Source organism: Silene latifolia, chromosome 5, assembly GCF_048544455.1.
Source record: "Silene latifolia isolate original U9 population chromosome 5, ASM4854445v1, whole genome shotgun sequence".
Taxonomy (NCBI): Eukaryota; Viridiplantae; Streptophyta; class Magnoliopsida; order Caryophyllales; family Caryophyllaceae; genus Silene; species Silene latifolia.
Window position 1 is genome coordinate 398,402 of NC_133530.1, and position 17,437 is coordinate 415,838.

The window sequence follows — 17,437 nt, forward strand, 5'->3', positions numbered from 1 at the left end:
TGATTCCTGAAATCAAAAAGATTGATTCCTGAAATGAGCTCGGATGCATGATTGAAAAACAGGGAGAAAAAGAAACAAGTTCCGATGACGACCTTCCGAACTACGAAATTGAAGTGTATAATACTCCGTTTTTCTCGGATTCCGGGTCCAGAATAAAATTCTCCGTAAATCACATAGAATGTTTCTCGGGTCAGATAAAGCGGTCATGCAAAGTTTGAGCACCAACGGAAGGCATTTGGGGGTGCCGGTGTGCCACAAACCAGCATTCGCCGAAACTCGGATTATCGTGAAAAATGTGTTAAAGCTCGTTATTTGAGGCTGAAATTGAACAGGTTGATTCCTGAAATCGAACAGGTTGATTCCTCAAATGAGCTCGGACGCGTGATTGAAAAACAGGGAGAAAAAGAAACAGGTTCCGGTACGACCTTCTTAACGGCTGAAATTGAAGTGCATAATACACGGTTTTTTGGGATTCCGGGGTCCCGGAATAAAATTCTCCGAAAATCACATAGAAAGTTCCTCGGGTCAGATTAAGCAGCCACGCAAAGTTTGAGCACCAACGGAAGACATTTGGCGGTGCCGGTGTGCCACAAACCAGCATTCGCCGAAAATCGGATTATCGTGAAAAATGTGTTAAAGCTCGTTATTTGAGGCTGAAATCGAACAGGTTGATTCTTGAAATAAGCTCGGACACGTGATTAAAAAACAAGGAGAAAAAGAAACAGGTTCCGGTACGACCTTCCGAACGGCTGAAATTGAAGTGTATAATACACAGTTTTTCGGGATTCCGGGGTCCCGGAATAAAATTCTCCGGAAATCACATAAAAAGTTTCTCGGGTCAGATAAAGCGGCCACACAAAATTTGAGCACCAACGTAAGACATTTGGAGGTGCCGGTGTGCCACAAACCAGCATTCGCCGAAACTCGTATTATCGTGAAAAATTTGTTAAAGTTCGTTATTTGAGGCCGAAATCGAACAGATTAATTCCTGAAATCGAACAGGTTGACTCCTGAAATGAGCTCGGACGCGTGATTGAAAAACAGGGAGAAAAAGAAATAGGTTCCAATATGACCTTCCGAACGGCTGAAATTGAAGTGTATAATACACGGTTTTTCGGGATTCCAGAGTCCTGGAATAAAATTTTTCGGAAATCACATAGAAATTTCCTCGGGTCAGATAAAGCGGCCACGCAAAGTTTGAGCACCAACGAAAGACATTTGGGGGTGCCGATGTGCCACAAACCAGAATTCGCCGAAACTCGGATTATCGTGAAAAATGTGTTAAAGCTCGGATGCATGATTGAAAAACAGGGAGAAAAAGAAACAAGTTCCGGTACGACCTTTCGAACGGCTGAAATTGAAGTGTATAATACTCGGTTTTTCGAGATTCCGGGGTCCCGAAATAAAAATATCCGGAAATCAGATAGAAAGTTCCTCGAGTTAGATAAAGCGGACACGCAAATTTTGAGCACCAACGGAAGACATTTGGGGGTGCCGGTGTGCCACAACCCAGTATTCGCCGAAACTCGGATTATCGTGAAAAATGTGTCAAAGCTCGTTATTTGAGGCTGAAATCGAACAGGATGATTCCTGAAATCGAACAGGTTGATTCCTTAAATGAGCTCGGACGCGTGATGGAAAAACAGAGAGAAAAGGAAACAGGTTCCGGTACGACCTTCCGAACGGCTGAAATTGAAGTGTATAGTACACGGTTTTTCGGGATTCCGGGGTCCCGGAATGAAATTCTCCGGAAATCACATAGAAAGTTCCTCGGGTCACATAAAGCGGCCACGCAAAGTTTGAGCACCAACGGAAGACATTTGGGGGTGCCGGTGTGCCACAAACCAGCATTCGCCGAAAGTCGAATTATCATGAAAAAAGTGTTAAAGCTTGTTATTTGCGGCTGAAATCGAAGAGGATGATTCCAGAAATCGAACAGATTGATTCCTGAAATGAGCTCGGATGCATGATTGAAAAACAGGGAGAAAAAGAAACAAGTTCCGGTACGACCTTCCGAACGGCTGAAATTGAAGTGTATAATACTCGGTTTTTCGGGATTCCGGGGTCCCGGAATAAAATTCTCCAGAAATCACGTAGAAAGTTTCTCAGGTCAGATAAAGCGGCCATGCAAAGTTTGAGTACCAACGGATGGCATTTGGGGGTGCCGGTGTGCCACAAACCAGCATTCGCCGAAAGTCGATTTATCGTGAAAAATGTATTAAAGCTAGTTATTTGAGGCTGAAATCGAAGAGGATGATTCCTGAAATCGAACAGATTGATTCCTGAAATGAGCTCGGATGCGTGATTGAAAAACAGGGAGAAAAAGAAACAAGTTCCGGTACGACCTTCCGAACGGCTGAAATTGAAGTGTATAGTACACGGTTATTCGGGATTCCGGGGTCCCGGAATGAAATTCTCCGGAAATCACATAGAAAGTTCCTCGGGTCACATAAAGCGGCCACGCAAAGTTTGAGCACCAACGGAAGACATTTGGGGGTGCCGGTGTGCCACAAACCAGCATTCGCCGAAAGTCGATTTATCGTGAAAAATGTATTAAAGCTAGTTATTTGAGGCTGAAATCGAAGAGGATGATTCCTGAAATCGAACAGATTGATTCCTGAAATGGGCTCGGATGCGTGATTGAAAAACAGGGAGAAAAAGAAATAGGTTCCGGTACGACCTTCCGAACGGCTGAAATTGAAGTGTATAATACTCGGTTTTTCGAGATTCCGGGGACCCGAAATTAAGTTATCCGGAAATCACATAGAAAGTTCCTCGGGTTAGATAAAGCGGACACGCAAAGTTTGAGCACCAACGGAAGACATTTTGGGGTGCCGGTGTGCCACAACCCAGTATTCGCCGAAACTTGGATTATCGTGAAAAAAGTGTTAAAGCTCGTTATTTGAGGCTGAAATCGAACAGGATGAATCCTGAAATTGAACAGGTTGATTCTTGAAATGAGCTCGGACGCGTGATTGAAAAACAGGGAGAAAAAGAAACAGGTTCCGGTACGACCTTCCGAACGGCTGAAATTGAAGTGTATAATACACGGTTTTTCGAAATTCCGGGGTCCCGGAATAAAATTCTCCGGAAATCACATAGAAAGTTCCTTGGGTCACATAAAGCGGCCACGCAAAGTTTGAGCACCAACGGAAGACATTTGGGGGTGCCAGTGTGCCACAAACCAGCATTCGCCGAAAGTCGATTTATCGTGAAAAATGTATTAAAGCTAGTTATTTGAGGCTGAAATCGAAGAGGATGATTCGTGAAATCGAACAGATTGATTCCTGAAATGAGCTCGGATGCGTGATTGAAAAACAAGGAGAAAAAGAAATAGGTTCTGGTACGACCTTTCGAACGGCTGAAATTGAAGTGTATAATACTCGGTTTTTCGGGATTCTGGGGTCCCGAAATTAAATTATCCGGAAATCACATAGAAAGTTCCTCGGGTTAGATAAAGCGGACACGCAAAGTTTGAGCACCAACGAAAGACATTTGGGGGTGCCGTTGTGACACAACCCAGCTTCGCCGAAACTCGGATTATCGTGAAAAATGTGTTAAAGCTCGTTATTTGAGGCTGAAATCGAACAGGATGATTCCTGAAATCGAACAGGTTGATTCCTGAAATGAGCTCGGACGCGTGATTGAAAAACAGGGAGAAAAAGAAACGGGTTCCGGTACGACCTTCAGAACGGCTGAAATTGAAGTGTATAATACACGGTTTTTCGGAATTACGGGGTCCCCGAATGAAATTCTCCGGAAATCACATAGAAATTTCCTCGGGTCACATAAAGCGGCCACGCAAAGTTTGAGCACCAACGGAAGACATTTGGGGGTGCCGGTGTGCCACAAACCAGCATTCGCCGAAAGTCGGATTATCATGACAAATGTGTTAAAGCTAGTTATTTGAGGCTGAAATCAAAGAGGATGATTCCTGAAATCAAAAAGATTGATTCCTGAAATGAGCTCGGATGCATGATTGAAAAACAGGGAGAAAAAGAAACAAGTTCCGGTACGACCTTCCGAACGGCTGAAATTGAAGTGTATAATACTCCGTTTTTCTGGATTCCGGGGTCCCAGAATAAAATTCTCCAGAAATCACATAGAATGTTTCTCGGGTCAGATAAAGCGGTCATGCAAAGTTTGAGCACCAACGGATGGCATTTGGGGGTGCCGGTGTGCCACAAACCAGCATTCGCCGAAACTCGGATTATCGTGAAAAATGTGTTAAAGCTCGTTATTTGAGGCTGAAATCGAACAGGTTGATTTCTGAAATCGAACAGGTTGATTCCTGAAATGAGCTCGGACGCGTGATTGAAAAACAGGGAGAAAAAGAAACAGGTTCCGGTACGACCTTCCGAAAGGCTGAAATTGAAGTGCATAATACTCGGTTTTTCGGGATTCCGGGGTCCCGGAATAAAATTCTCCATAAATCACATAGAAAGTTTCTCGGGTCAGATAAAGCGGCCACGCAAAGTTTGGGCACCAACGTAAGACATTTGGGGGTGCCGGTGAGCCACAAACCAGCATTCGCCGAAACTCGGATTATCGTGAAAAATTTGTTAAAGTTCGTTATTTGAGGCCGAAATCGAACAGGTTGATTCCTGAAATCGAACAGGTTGACTCCTGAAATGAGCTCGGACGCGTGATTGAAAAACGGGGAGAAAAAGAAATAGGTTCCGGTATGACCTTCCGAACGGCTGAAATTGAAGTGTATAATACTCGGTTTTTCGGGATTCCGGAGTCCCGGAATAAAATTCTACTTAACCACATAGAAAGTTCCTCGGGTCAGATAAAGCGGCCACGCAAAGTTTGAGCACCAACGGAAGACATTTGGGGGTGCCGGTGTGCCACAAACCAGCATTCGCCGAAACTCGGATTATCGTGAAAAATGTGTTAAAGCTCGTTATTTGAGGCTGAAATTGAACAGGTTGATTCCTGAAATCGAACAGGTTGATTCCTCAAATGAGCTCGAACGCGTGATTGAAAAACTGGGAGAAAAAGAAACAGGTTCCGGTACGACCTTCTGAACGGCTGAAATTGAAGTGCATAATACACGGTTTTTTGGGATTCCGGGGTCCCGGAATAAAATTCTCCGGAATTCACATAGAAAGTTCATCGGGTCACATAAAGCGGCCACGCAAAGTTTGAGCACCAACGGAAGACATTTGGGGGTGCCGGTGTGCCACAAACCAGCATTCGCCGAAAGTCAAATTATCATGAAAAATGTGTTAAAGCTAGTTATTTGAGGCTGAAATCGAAGAGGATAATTTCTGAAATCGAACAGATTGATTCCTGAAATGAGCTCGGATGCATTATTGAAAAACAGGGAGAAAAAGAAACAAGTTCCGGTACGACCTTCCGAACGGCTGAAATTGAAGTGTATAATACTCGGTTTTTCTGGATTCCGGGGTCCCAGAATAAAATTCTTTAGAAATCACATAGAATGTTTCTCGGGTCAGATAAAGCGGCCATGCAAATTTTGAGCACCAACGGAAGGCATTTGGGGGTGCCGGTGTGCCACAAACCAGCATTCGCCGAAACTCGGATTATCGTGAAAAATGTGTTAAAGCTCGTTATTTGAGGCTGAAATCGAACAGGTTGATTCCTAAAATCGAACAGGTTGATTCCTTAAATGAGCTCGGACGCGTGATTGAAATACAGGGAGAAAAAGAAACAGGTTCCGGTACGACCTTCCGAACGGCTGAAATTGAAGTGTATAATACACGGTTTTTCGGGATTCCGGAGTCCCGGAATAAAATTCTCCATAAATCACATAGAAAGTTTCTCGGGTCAGATAAAGCGGCCACGCAAAGTTTGAGCACCAACGTAAGACATTTGGGGGTGCCGGTGTGCCACAAACCAGCATTCGCCGAAACTCGGATTATCGTGAAAAATTTGTTAAATTTCGTTATTTGAGGCCGAAATCGAACAGGTTGATACCTGAAATCGAACAGGTTGACTCCTGAAATGAGCTCGGACGCGTGAATGAAAAACAGGGAGAAGAAGAAATAGGTTCCTGTATGACCTTCCGAACGGCTGAAATTGAAGTGTATAATACTCGGTTTTTCGGGATTCCGGAGTCCCGGAATAAAATTCTCCTAAATCACATAGAAAGATCCTCGGATCAGATAAAGCGGCCACGCAAAGTTTGAGCACCAACGGAAGACATTTGGGGGTGCCGGTGTGCCACAAACCAGCATTCGCCGAAACTCAGATTATCGTGAAAAATGTGTTAAAGCTCGTTATTTGAGGCTGAAATTGAACAGGTTGATTCCTGAAATCGAACAGGTTGATTCCTCAAATGACCTCGGACGCGTGATTAAAAAACAGGGAGAAAAAGAAACAGGTTCCGGTACGACCTTCCGAACGGCTGAAATTGAAGTGTATAATACACGGTTTTTTGGGATTCCGGGGTCCCGGAATAAAATTCTATGGAATTCAAATAGAAAGTTCCTCGGGTCAGATAAAGCAGCCACGCAAAGTTTGAGCACCAACGGAAGACATTTGGGGGTGCCGGTGTGCCACAAACCAGCATTCGCCGAAAATCGGATTATCGTGAAAAATGTGTTAAAGCTCGTTATTTGAGGTTTAAATCGAACAGGTTGATTCCTGAAATGAGCTCGGACGCGTGATTGAAAAACAAGGAGAAAAAGAAACAGGTTCCGGTACGACCATCCGAACGGCTGAAATTGAAGTGTATAATACACGGTTTTTCGGGATTCGGGGGTCCCGGAATAAAATTCTTCGGAAATCACGTAGAAAGTTTCCCGGGTCAGATAAAGCAGCCACGCAAAGTTTGAGCACCAACGGAAGACATTTGGGGGTGCCGGTGTGCCACAAACCAGCATTCGCCGAAACTCGAATTATCGTGAAAAATGTGTTAAAGCTCGTTATTTTAGGCTGAAATCGAACAGGATGATTCCCGAAATGACCTCGGACGTGTGATTTAAAAACAGGGAGAAAAAGAAACAGTTCCGATGACGACATTCGAACGGCCGAAATTGAAGTGTATAATACACGGTTTTTCGGGATTTCGGGGTCCCTGAATAAAATTCTCCGGAAATCACATAGAAAGTTCCTCGGGTCGGATAAAGCGGCCACGCAAAGTTTGAGCACCAACGGAAGACATTTGGGGTGCTGGTGTGCCACAAACCAAAGATTCGAAACTCGGATTATCGTGAAAAATGTCTTAAAGCTCGTTATTTTAGGCTGAAATCGAACAGGATGATTCCTGAAATGACCTCGGACGTGTGATTTAAAAACAGGGAGAAAAAGAAACAGGTTCCGGTACGACATTCCGAACGGCTGAAATTGAAGTGTATAATACACGGTTTTTCGGGATTCCGGGGTCCCGGAATAAAATTCTCCGAAAATCACATAGAAAGTTTCTCGGGTCAGATAAAGCGGCCATGCAAACTTTGAGCACCAACGGAAGGCATATGGGGTGCCGGTGTGCCACATACCAGCATTCGCCGAAACTCGGATTATCGTGAAAAATGTGTTAAAACTCGTTATTTGAGGCTGAAATCGAACAAGTTGATTCCTGAAACGAACGAGTTGATTCCTGAAATGAGCTCGGACGCGTGATTGAAAAACAGGGAGAAAAAGAAACAGGTTCCGGTACGACCTTCCGAACGGCTGAAATTGAAGTGCATAATACTCTGTTTTTCGGGATTCCGGGCTCCCGGAATAAAATTCTCCATAAATCACATAGAAAGTTTCTCGGGTCAGATAAAGCGGCCACGCAAAGTTTGAGCACCAACGTAAGACATTTGGGGGTGCCGGTGTGCCACAAACCAGCATTCGCCGAAACTCGGATTATCGTGAAAAATATGTTAAAGTTCGTTATTTGAGGCCGAAATCGAACAGGTTGATTCCTGAAATCGAACAGGTTGACTCCTGAAATGAGCTCGGACGCGTGATTGAAAAACAGGGAGAAAAAGAAACAGGTTCCGGTACGACCTTCCGAACGGCTGAAATTGAAGTGTATAATACACGGTTTTTTGGGATTCCGGTGTCCCGGAATAAAATTCTCTGGAATTCACATAGAAAGATCCTCGGGTCAGATAAAGCAGCCACGCAAAGTTTGAGCACCAACGGAAGACATTTGGGGGTGCCGGTGTGCCACAAACCAGCATTCGCCGAAACTCGGATTATCGTGAAAAATGTCTTAAAGCTCGTTATTTTAGGCTGAAATCGAACAGGATGATTCCTGAAATGACCTCGGACGTGTGATTTAAAAACAGGGAGAAAAAGAAACAGGTTCCGGTACGACCTTCCGAACGGCTGAAATTGAAGTGTATAGTACACGGTTTTTCGGGATTCCGGGGTCCCGGAATGAAATTCTCCGGAAATCACATAGAAAGTTCCTCGGGTCACATAAAGCGGCCACGCAAAGTTTGAGCACCAACGGAAGACATTTGGGGGTGCCGGTGTGCTACAAACCAGCATTCGCCGAAAGTCGAATTATCATGAAAAAAGTGTTAAAGCTAGTTATTTGAGGCTGAAATCGAAGAGGATGATTCCAGAAATCGAACAGATTGATTCCTGAAATGAGCTCGGATGCATGATTGAAAAACAGGGAGAAAAAGAAACAAGTTAGACGACCTTCCGAACTAGTGAAATGAAGTGTATAATACTCGGTTTTTCGGGATTCCGGGGTCCCGGAATAAAATTCTCCAGAAATCACGTAGAAAGTTTCTCAGGTCAGATAAAGCGGCCATGCAAAGTTTGAGTACCAACGGATGGCATTTGGGGGTGCCGGTGTGCCACAAACCAGCATTCGCCGAAACTTGGATTATCGTGAAAAATTTGTTAAAGCTCGTTATTTGAGGCCGAAATCGAACAGGTTGATTCCTGAAATCGAACAGGTTGACTCCTGAAACGAGCTCGGACGCGTGATTGAAATACAGGGAGAAAAAGAAACAGGTTTCGGTACGACCTTCCGAACGGCTGAAATTGAAGTGTATAATACACGGTTTTTCGGGATTCCGGGGTCCCGGAATAAAATTCTCCGGAAATCACATAGAAAGTTCCTCGGGTCAGATAAAGCAGCCACGCAAAGTTTGAGCACCAACGGAAGACATTTGGGGTGCCGGTGCTACAAACCAAAGATTCGCCGAAAATCGGATTATCGTGAAAAATGTGTTAAAGCTCGTTATTTGAGGCTTAAATCGAACAGGTTGATTCCTGAAATGAGCTCGGACGCGTGATTTAAAAACAAGGAGAAAAAGAAACAGGTTCCAGTACGACCATCCGAACGGCTGAAATTGAAGTGTATAATACACGGTTTTTCGGGATTCCGGGGTCCCGGAATAAAATTCTTCGGAAATCACATAGAAAGTTCTCCGGGTCAGATAAAGAAGCCACGCAAAGTTGGAGCACCAACGGAAGACATTTGGGGGTGCCGGTGTGCCACAAACCAGCATTCGCCGAAACTCGGATTATCGTGAAAAATGTGTTAAAACTCGTTATTTGAGGCTGAAATCGAACAATTTGATTCCTGAAATCGAACAGGTTGATTCCTGAAATCGAACAGGTTGATTCCTGAAATGAGCTCGGACGCGTGATTGAAAAACAGGGAGAAAAAGAAACAGGGTCCGGTACGACCTTCTAAATGGCTGAAATTGAAGTGTATAATACACGGTTTTTCGGAATTTCGGGGTCCCGAAACAAAATTTTTCGGAAATCGCATAGAAAGTTCCTCGGGTCAGATAAAGCGGCCACGCAAAGTTTGAGCACCAACGGAAGACATTTGGAGGTATCGGTGTGACACAAACCAGCATTCGCCGAAACTCGGATTATCTTGAAAAATGTGTTAAAGCTCGTTATTTGAGGCTGAAATCGAACAGGTTGATTCCTGAAATGAGCTCGGACGCGTGATTGAAAAACGGGGAGAAAAAGAAACAGGGTCCCGTACGACCTTTCGAACGGCTGAAATTGAAGTGTATAATACACGGTTTTTCGGGATTCCGGAACAAAATTCTCCGGAAAACAAATAGAAAGTTCCTCCGGTCAGATAAAGCGGCCACGCAAAGTTTGAGCACCAACGAAAGACATTTGGGGGTGCCGGTGTACCACAAACCGGCATTCGCCGAAACTCGGATTATCGTGAAAAATGTGTTAAATCTCGTTATTTGAGGCTGAAATCGAACAGGTTGATTCCTAAAATCGAGCAGGTTGATTCCTGAAATGAGCTCGGATGCGTGATTGAAAAACAGGGTGAAAAAGAAACAGGGTCTGGTACGACCTTCCGATCGGCTAAAAATTGAAGTGTATAAATAAACGGTTTTTGGGGATTCCGGGGTCCCGGAATAAAATTCTCCAGAAATCACATAGAAAGTTCCTCGGGTCAGATAAAGTGGCCACGCAAAGTTTGAGCTCCAACGGAAGACATTTGGGGGTGCCGGTGTGCCACAAACCAGCATTCGCCGAAACTCAGATTATCGTGAAAAATGGGTAAAAGCTCGTTATTTGAGGCTGAAATCGAACAGCTTGATTCCTGAAATGAGCTCGGACGCGTGATTGAAAAACAGGGAGAAAAAGAAACAGGGTCCGGTACGACCTTCCGAACGACTGCAATTGAAATACACGGTTTTTCGGGAATCCGGGGTTCCGGAACAAAATTCTCCGGAAAACACATAGAAAGTTCCTCGGGTCAGATAAAGCGGCCACACAAAGTTTGAGCACCAACGGAAGACATTTGGGGGTGCCGGTGTGCCACAAACCAGCATTCGCCGAAACTCGTATTATCGTGAAAAATGTGTTAAATCTCGTTATTTGAGGCTGAAATCGAACAGGTTGATTCCTGAAATGAGCTCGAACGCGTGATTGAAAAACAGGGAGAAAAAGAAATAGGGTCTGGTGCGACCTTCCGAACGGCTGAAATTGAACTGTATAATACACGGTTTTTGGGGATTCCGGGGTCCCGGAATAAAATTCTCCAGAAATCACATAGAAAGTTCATCGGGTAAGATAAAGCGGCCACGCAAAGTTTGAGCACCAACGAAAGACATTTGGGGGTGCCGGTGTGCCACAAACCAGCATTCGCCGAAACTCGGATTATCGTGAAAAATGTGTTAAAGCTCGTTATTTTAGGCTGAAATCGAACAGGTTGATTCATGAAATGAGCTCGGACGCGTCATTGAAATACGGGGTGAAAAAGAAACAGGTTCTCGTACGACCTTCCGAACGGCTGAAATTGAAGTGTATAATATACGGTTTTTCGGGATTCCGGGGTCCCGGAATAAAATTCTCCAGAAATCATATAGAAATTTCCTCGGGTCAGATAAAGCGGCTACGCAAAGCTTGAGCACCAACGGAAGACATTTGGGGGTGCCAGTGTGTCACAAACCAACATTCGTCGAAACTCGGATTATCGTGAAAAATGTGTTAAAGCTCGTTATTTGAGGCTGAAATCGAACTGGTTGATTCCTGAAATGAGGTCGGACGCGTGATTGAAAAACAGGGAGAAAAAGAAACAGGGTCCGGTACGACCTTCCGAAGGGCTGAAATTGAAGTGTATAATACACGGTTTTTCGGAATTCCGGGGTCCCGGAACAAAATTCTCCGGAAATCACATAGAAAGTTGCTCGGGTCAGATAAAGCGGCCACGCAAAGTTTGAGCACCAACGGAATACATTTGGGGGTGCCGGTGTGCCACAAACAAGCATTCGCCGAAACTCGGATTATCGTAAAAAATGTGTTAAAGCTCGTTATTTGAGGCTGAAATCGAACTGGTTGATTCCTGAAATGAGCTCGGACGCGTGATTGAAAAACAGGGAGAAAAAGAAACAGGGTCCGGTACGACCTTCCGAACGACTGCAATTGAAATACACGGTTTTTCGGGAATCCGGAACAAAATTCTCCGGAAAACACATAGAAAGTTCCTCGGGTCAGATAAAGCGGCCACACAAAGTTTGAGCACCAACGGAAGACATTTGGGGGTGCCGGTGTGCCACAAACCAGCATTTGTCGAAACTCGTATTATCGTGAAAAATGTGTTAAATCTCGTTATTTGAGGCTGATATCGAACAGGTTGATTCCTGAAATGAGCTCGAACGCGTGATTGAAAAACAGGGAGAAAAAGAAATAGGGTCTAGTGCGACCTTCCGAACGGCTGAAATTGAACTGTATAATACACGGTTTTTGGGGATTCCGGGGTCCCGGAATAAAATTCTCCATAAATCACATAGAAAGTTCATCGGGTAAGATAAAGCGGCCACGCAAAGTTTGAGCACCAACGGAAGACATTTGGGGGTGCCGGTGTGCCACAAACCAGCATTCGCCGAAACTCGTATTATCGTGAAAAATGTGTTAAATCTCGTTACTTGAGGTTGAAATCGAACAGGTTGATTCCTGAAATGAGCTCGAACGCGTGATTGAAAAACAGGGAGAAAAAGAAATAGGGTCTGGTGCGACCTTCTGAACGGCTGAAATTGTATTGTATAATACACGGTTTTTGAGGATTCCGGGGTCCCGGAATAAAATTCTCCAGAAATCACATAGAAAGTTCATCGGGTAAGATAAAGCGGCCACGCAAAGTTTGAGCACCAACGGAAGACATTTGGGGGTGCCGGTGTGCCACAAAGCAGCATTCGCCGAAACTCGGATTATCGTGAAAAATGTGTTAAAGCTCGTTATTTTAGGCTGAAATCGAACAGGTTGATTCTTGAAATGAGCTCGGACGCGTGATTGAAATACAGGGAGAAAAAGAAACAGGTTCCGGTACGACCTTCCGAACGGCTGAAATTGAAGTGTATAATACACGGTTTTTCGGGATTCCGGGGTCCCGGAATAAAATTCTCCGGAAATCACATAGAAAGTTCCTCGGGTCAGATAAAGCAGCCACACAAAGTTTGAGTACCAACGGAAGACATTTGGGGGTGCCGGTGTGCCACAAACCAGCATTCGCCGAAACTCGGATTATCGTGAAAAATTTGTTAAAGCTCGTTATTTAAGGCTGAAATCGAACAGGTTGATTCCTGAAATCGAACAGGTGGATTCCTGAAATGAGCTCGGATGCGTGATTGAAAAACAGGGAGAAAAAGAAACAGGGTCCGGTACGACCTTCCAAACGGCTGAAATTGAAGTGTATAATACACGGTTTTTCGGAATTCCGGGGTCCCGGAACAAAATCCTCCGGAAATCACATAGAAAGTTCATCGGGTCATATAGAGCGGCCACGCAAAGTTTGAGCACCAACGGAAGACATTTGGGGGTGCCGGTGTGCCACAAACCAGCATTCGCTGAAACTCGGATTATTGTGAAAAATGTGTTAAAGCTCGTTATTTGAGGCTGAAATCGAACAGGTTGATTCCTGAAATCGAACAGGTTGATTCCTGAAATGAGCTCGGACGCGTTATTGAAAAACAGGGAGAAAAAGAAACAGGGTCCGGTACGACCTTCCGAACGGCTGAAATTGAAGTGTATTTATGATACACGGTTTTTCGGGATTCCGGGGTCCCGGAACAAAATTCTCCGGAAAACACATAAAAAGTTCCTCGGGTCAGATAAAGCGGCCACACAAAGTTTGAGCACCAACGGAAGACATTTGAGGGTGCCGGTGTGTCACAAACCAGCATTCGCCGAAACTCGGATTATCGTGAAAAATGTGTTAAAGCTCGTTATTTGAGGTTGAAATCGCACAGGTTGATTCCTTAAATGAGCTCGGATGCGTGATTGAAAAACAGGGAGAAAAAGAAACAGGGTCTGGTCCGACCTTCCAACGGCTAAAATTGAAGTGTATAATATACGGTTTTTGGGGATTCCGGGGTCCCGGAATAAATTTCTCCAGAAATCACATAGAAAGTTCCTCGGGTCAGGTAAAGCGGCCACGGAAAGTTTAAGCGCCAACGGAAGACATTTGGGAGTGCCGGTGTGCCACAAACCAGCATTCGCCGAAACTCGGATTATCGTGAAAAATGGGTTAAAGCTGGTTATTTTAGGCTGAAATCAAACAGATTGATTCCTAAAATCGAACAGGTTGATTCCTGAAATGAGCTCGGACGCGTGATTGAAAGACAGGGAGAAAAAGAAACAGGGTCTGGTACGACCTTCCGAACGGCTGAAATTGAAGTGTATAATACACGGTTTTTGGGGATTCCGGGGTCCCAGAATAAAATTCTCCAGAAATCAAATAGAAAGTTCCTCGGGTCAGATAAAGCGGCCACGCAAAGTTTGAGCACCAACGGAAGACATTTGGACAACCCTGTAACTACATATATAAACAATAAACCTTGTTACATTAAAACAAAATATGGGGGAAAAAAACTTTTTAACAGTATTATATACACAATTTTAAAATTTGAGTACCACGTGGAAACTGCATACAAGTAAAAGGGGAATTTTTCGTTATTTTTATAAGCTCAATTTTTAATTTTTATTTTTTGACAGTGAGAAAAAGATGTATTATATGATGTTCCGGCTCTGAGCCCATAATACATTCATTGTCTAAAACTAAAACAACATTATTAATACAAACTAATAAAACAGCATTATTGACCCACAAAAAAGAAATTCTACATTGACATTCTTTTGAATGTTTTTTACCTTCAAATTAACTCCCCTCGAACCACCACTTGTAACCAACAACCACAAAAAACAACACAACTACGACCTACCTTACACTCCCCGCTACCTACATACCAATTTTCAGACCAAACAAAGCATCATAACCTCTTTAAAAGACCCACTAAAAATCCCCGACCACTCGCTAATCTCTCCGACAAGCCTTACTTTACACAACAATAGACCCCACATAAGGCCACTTTTGACCATCGTGTTGACAACCCATGAAAAGCTTGTATTTCCACATTTCCAACGAGTCCAAGAACACCTCAAACCGACATCGTTTGTTATCCCAAACATCGATTGAAAGTTACTCCATTGCAAAATGCTAAGTCCTTAAGCCAAAAAGTCGTGTTTGACAACAAAAAATTTATTAAAGGTTGTGTTTTACAAACTTTTTTTTTAAAGGTGGTGTTTGAAAAAAAAAAATCTTAAAGGTTGTGTTTGACAAAAAAACCCTTTTATTTATTATCATCTACATACACTAGTTTAGATTCAATCATAAACCCAATTCAATTGTGACACAAGTGACTTCTACTAGTGAACGCACTTCATTTAACTCTTATCCTAGAGGATCGACACCTACATCCCTCACTTCTTCTTTGGTTTGTTTGGTTATAAAAATATTGTTTGATAGTCGTATAATGACCGGCCTATCATGCATCATGCATGTTTAGCTTAGCTTAGTTAGTCATGTAGGGTAGGCATGTCATTTGTCATGTAGTTTTGGGGTTCTAGTCGGACTATGTGTCAAGTCACTCAATCTAATGACCCTATCGAGGCTATGTCGGGTTAGCCCTCGCCTACACTCATTCAACCCACCAACATAATGCAAGTTCTAATACTTCTTAAGGCTCTTCTTAGATTCCGCAAAGGTCTGCGACCTTCTCTACTTTGGTTCTAAAAAATACTCCCTTCTAATCGTTCATTTCTTCCCCCTTTTATTTTGCACAAGAAATAAGAAAATAATTTTGGATCACACAAAACACTCTACCCCACATACAAATGAATTTGCAGCACATAAACCTTTCCAAAAAAAAAGGAAAGAGAGGAGAAAATCCGACTACCATGAATACGAAAATAGGGAAGAAATGAGCGACTAGGAGGGAGTATCATTCTTGCCTAACGCCATTAACATCACCGAAGCGTATTCTTAAATTTGAATCTTTGCCCAGCCGTGTCGTACTAGGCTCGTGGCACTTAAAGACAACATAGCCCAAGCACGGCTCATTCCCCCCAACCCAAGCCGCCCCTACCACGCTCGACCCAGTGACCACCCCTACTTACTAGTTAATAGTACCGTAGATTGTCTGTAGCCCTTACTAGGTGCAAAACCCCCTCTAATACAACCCTGTAACTACATATATAAACAATAAACCTTGTTACATTAAAACAAAATATGGGGAAAAAAACTTTTTAACAGTATTATATACACAATTTTAAAATTTGAGTACCACGTGGAAACTGCATACAAGTAAAAGGGGAATTTTTCGTTATTTTTATAAGCTCAATTTTTAATTTTTATTTTTTGACAGTGAGGAAAAGATGTATTATATGATGTTCCGGCTCTGAGCCCATAATACATTCATTGTCTAAAACTAAAATAGCATTATTAATACAAACTAATAAAACTAAGATAGTATCGAGTAGAACGGAATATTGATAACGAGCGATTGAACCAGCTTCACCATCACATCTTACTTCCAGAACCGCTGATACATATAAACCGTCGGGTGACAATAACAAGGTATACTTACGCTCTTGCGAAAAGAATGTAGAAAGAAAAGGCGAAAAACAAGACGACGAAGTCTGCCCTCGGTGAAGATAACTCTCCTACACCTTAGAGATCGAACCCTTAGATCGTAAGACCAACAAACCACGAAAACCAACATGTAGATAGATGAGAACAAGGACAACCCCGCAGCCAAACTCCACTCTACGGACTCCAAAAGGCACCAACATCTGACATAACCAACCCACACTTGACTGAGATGATCCGTATCATGATTTCAAGACGGAAGCAAACTCCAAATGATAGAGGGACAGGACACCCTAAACCCATGAAGGAGATGCTTACTCGAGGAGATCTTTATTGAGGAAAAACAAATTAAAAAGACAAAAACAAACAGGACACTTATAACTAATATCATGAAATAAAGGAGGAAAGTAACCACCATAACCAACCTACACGACACTACAACCCGTCCCATATTGAAACCACCAAGTCAGACCAACACACCAAACATAAAACAAACATAAAACTGAGAAAGACCAAAAACAGCCCGAGTCAATCAAAAGATGAAAGAGTCTCCCTCAAATCAACAAGATCAGACCATAATCTCCCACCACAGTCCCAAGCCGATAAACAAAGCACAAGACAACAAACACCCAGAAAACCCCAAAGCTCCAAACGTAACAACAAAACCCGGCACAGGGACATGCAAAAGGTGGGAAACACACTACAAAGCCACGCACTCATAACACTAACCGACTCCTCCCAGGACCACCGCCAAACATGCAAACAGAACAAACAAAGAGGCGACACTGACATACACTATTGGTGAACGAAGTGGGATCGATAAGTGGGAGGAATGGGGGGATCACCATATCTGACCCAAATCACGACCACATAGGACAACAAAGCAGAAGACGGATGAGCTATACTCAATTACTCATCGACACAGCAACAAAATCAACCCAGAAGTGGGAGGAATGGGGGGATCACGATCACCCCTGGGATGAAATCCAAAAGGACGGAGACAGGACAAGGAGACGGGGGAGGGGACATGCAAGACCACCAAGACAAGCAAGACCACCGTGAACCAAGAAGAGGGACGACACCGGTAACGGAGAAGACCAAACAACT